The sequence below is a fragment of the Sinocyclocheilus rhinocerous genome, unplaced genomic scaffold, assembly GCF_001515625.1.
Source record: "Sinocyclocheilus rhinocerous isolate Xijiao unplaced genomic scaffold, SAMN03320098_v1.1 scaffold165, whole genome shotgun sequence".
Classification (NCBI taxonomy): Eukaryota; Metazoa; Chordata; class Actinopteri; order Cypriniformes; family Cyprinidae; genus Sinocyclocheilus; species Sinocyclocheilus rhinocerous.
In genome coordinates, this window is record NW_015630990.1 from 690,695 (window position 1) to 694,586 (window position 3,892).

The following is a 3,892-nucleotide window of genomic DNA, read 5'->3' on the forward strand; positions in this document are numbered from 1 at the left end:
TTTTCATTTCTGTCCAGGTTAGTGTTCATTTGTCTGCCATTTGGCACATGACTCTTCAATAATAGTTCACAGACCAGACCATTGCATTGTGCTGAAAGCCATTGTGATTGAAGTCTATGATGAACTACACCTCCACCCACTTGCTGCGTTCTCTCTCTTGCTCACCCCACCCAACCCCCTGTAACCTTTGCCCCTCTCTGAGGAAATACAAAAGCTTTCCTTTACCTGATGGGTTCACCTCACAGAAACCTGGCCCCAGAAATGTCATTAAATGCCAGTCTTTGGTCTTTTTTACTTGCACTGAATATTTTCAAATGCTCTCTGCTCTACAGTTGAAAAGCCTTGTTAGAACAAAATGCAAGCTTTTCACCAAGATTATACTGTCGAATCTTAACCCAAATGCATTAAATGCATTGATGCATTAAATTGTATTTTTGAATATTAACTTTTATGTGACTCTACTGAGGACCTATTTTCAATGATGATATCTCGCTCCCTCTGTGTAGGCAGATCTAAAAGTCAGGACTGGTTTAAGTGCAATTAGACTCTCTCCAGATGCTGTCCTTTCTGTCATTATGGCATTATCAGCCATCAAAAGCCCACTCTATTCTATGACCATTCAAATCCGATTCATAATTTCTCTGCAATATCAGTGTCAAAATGCTTAAAAACGACATTGGCACATTATTTCAATATAATAAGCCATTTGAGTTCCTCTTCAGGAACTCGAGCTGCGTCGGAAATGCTAGGGGAACGCCTTCTGTGACCACGCTCTGAATAACATGTGAAATCAGTCCAATAGCTGAGCGGGACGTCACGGGCGGGCGACGTCATGACCAGGAAGCTATAAAAGCACGTGCGGCGGAGCCAGCGTCAGCTTTCTGTCATTCAGCGAAGCGCTCTGTGTGTGTCAGTCATATTTATTGTTGTCTGTCAATTGTGAAAGTCTATAAGCTCCAGCTATGTCTAAGCTCATGCAAAGACAAAGCATTTCAAGGGCGAGAGCAAGCCACGTTGTAGGTTGTGTGTTCCTCCCTGCCCACGTTATATCACGAGTGGGGATACACACAGCCTGTGCGTTAGTGATGCGCGGATGAGCTAAAACGTCACCCGAATCCGCAGCTTCAAATAAATTATCCGGGGCTTGGAAGCCCGCGCTGCGGCCCTCTTTCTCTGAGGAGATTGATGTTGTTTGTGTGACTGAGTGGCTCACGTGCAGCGCATATATTACATCATTTCGTTTTTTGATGTGAATCTTACTACACTAGACCGTATTTACTCGTCTGGTTGTTTGATTGCATTTAATTCTGAGGAATAAAATGAAGTATTTGTCTGACTATGAGAAGTTAGATATACAGGGGCTCTTGGGGTATAGATTTCTCGAGTGAGAGCACGCATTAACCTCTCTTCCTTTGAGGAGGTTGAGGCGGTTAGCAGGGGCTGCTGGGCGGAGCAGTCCCAACCCACCGTGTTCCAGCCCCTCATTCTGGGGGCCTCACTTCTCGTACGCCGCAGAGTCGAGAGTCAGAGTGGCGCTCCCAGGCCGAAGGCTTCTAGCAGAAGGCAGGTCTGCGGACCGTCATTCTCTTATTCAGAGCGTGGTCACAGAAGGCGTTCCCCTAGCGTTTCCGACGAAGCATCTCGTTCCCTCGAGGAACTAGGGTTACATACGTAACCTGAGACGTTTTTGTCTAGTAAAGTCAGTCTGAAATAGCATTTGTATTTTAAATCTATTTTTCTTTGCAATACCATGTGTAACCCGCAGCTACCCGTTTTTAGCGTGCTAGCTATGGTATGAGTGATCAGTTTTTATCCAGGACCAGATGTCAGAAGATTAGGTCGAGTGTATAGGATTAATAACAGAAATTAATGAAAGAAAGAATTCAGACTCAAAGATAAATGTAAATGAAATGAGATGACAATATATTATTCTTGAGTAAATTAAAAAGATGGAAAGGGATTAAAACCAAAATAAACAACGTCAAACAATAGTTCAGTCACAAAAGATACTGAAATTCAAAGTTGAAATATAGATTTTAGAATCAGAATCATATAACCTTCAAGTCAGGAATTCAGATTTCAGACATGTAATATCAAATTCTGTTTCACAATTCAAATTTTGTATGCACATAAAAAAAAATAACAATTTCAAATTTCAAGCTCAATGTCCAAATTTCAATTTGTTCAGTTCCAGTTCAATATGAAAAATTCAAACTCAGTCCAGGGAAAAGTTTGAGGAAAAATAAAATACCACAGTCCAAGGTGAGTATGTTTTGTCCTACCAGTTCAGCCAAATGATTGTTCTTTTTACTTCTAGGTACGATCACTTAACCCTTGTGTTGTGTTCAGAACCCTTTCACACTTACGAGGTTACAGAGCAAAAAAGGCACTCCCTCAAAAAATTGCTTATAAATCAGGTGGCTCGCAATGTCCAAACCACAGAAAGAGCATCCACGGCAGGGACAGATCAGGATTCCAGAGTAGAAATAATGAAACCATAAAACAGGGAAGAAGAAAAAAAAAAAAACCCGGCCAAGGGAAAAAAAATAAGATGAAAGAGGAGAATAAAGAGTATGTCTTGATTTGGCCTTAATCCAGTTAGTTTTTGTCATCTTTCTCATGCGTTTCTAGTTGTCCAGTCTGTTTACACATTTCTCTTTGTCAGCTTCTATTTTTTTAAAGTTTGAGCTTCTAAGGATATTTTTCGCTTCAATAATCTATTTTTTAGATTATTTACAGCATCTAATTTGACTCTTTATTGAATTGACAAATTCAATGTCTCGCATCGCTCTGCATCTTGCTCTGTCACCCTCTGCTCTCTCGTTCTTTTGCACTCCTCTCGTTAACTTTTCTCAGAGGCGGAGCTAACCTCCGACCTCACCCAATCAAAATTACTTTGGCCAATTTTTTTTTTCCTTTTCTAAGTACAATTCAATATAAAACAACTTTAATCAACATTCTCTTCCTATTAATACTAAAGATATATAAACAAAAAAACTTTATAAATTTTAGTGGCCTGTACTCTTAGAGGGGTCATATGATGCAATTTCAATTTTTCCTTTCTCTTTGGAGTGTTACACGCTCTTGGTGCATAAAGAAGATCTGTAAAGCTGCAAAGACTAAAGTCTCAAATCCAAAGAGATATTCTTTATAAAAGTTAAGAGTCAACCATGCCTACCTAAAATGGCTCGTTCTAACACGCCCCCAAATCCAAAGAGATATTCTTTATAAAAGTTAAGAGTCAACCATGCCTACCTAAAATGGCTCGTTCTAACACACCCCCACATGTCTACGTCACGATGTGGGAAGATTTGCATATCACCGCCCAAATGTTCACGCAAAGAAAGAAGTTCGTTCTAAAACAAAATATAACATAAAATAGTGTATTGAAGACCAAGCTCCAGTGAAATATCTTCACAATCCTCTATGATGCCTTTAAGTTAATCATTATGTGTATTTTGGTGTGATTGAGTGGCAGTTTCTCTCTGCAGGTGATTAGGTTGTAGGATGTGACAGCATCTGAAATGCACAATTGAGTTTAAATATACAGTTTGTCTCCTTTCATTTGTTTATGTGAAAACAATTGTTGACGGTCTGTGTTGTTGGATGGCTGAGCTCCAGAAAATCAGTAATAAGGCATCTTAGAGTGTAGCCTCGGTTAGGGTTTTACATTAAAACGACAACAATAACCACAACAGCAGCATGTTGTGTGAATTAAGTATGTGTTTATTGACATACAAAATTGTCAGTGCTCTTAACAACAGTTATTAGCTGAATACATTAATGAATGACAATTGACATTGAACATGAATAAATACATAAAGAAGTAAAACACAAAATAAGAACAAAAAATAGATGTGATGAAGACCAAGTTTCAGTGAAACAATCACAA

The 3,892-nt window shown here is 39.3% G+C and overlaps 1 protein-coding gene across 1 annotated transcript in view; it reads right to left on the reverse strand.

Annotated features, from left to right (window-relative positions):
• Window positions 1-3,892, reverse strand: part of LOC107740917 (sodium leak channel non-selective protein-like) — a 73,521-nt gene that overhangs the window by 68,697 nt on the left and 932 nt on the right. The gene's annotated exons all lie outside the window — the stretch shown is intronic.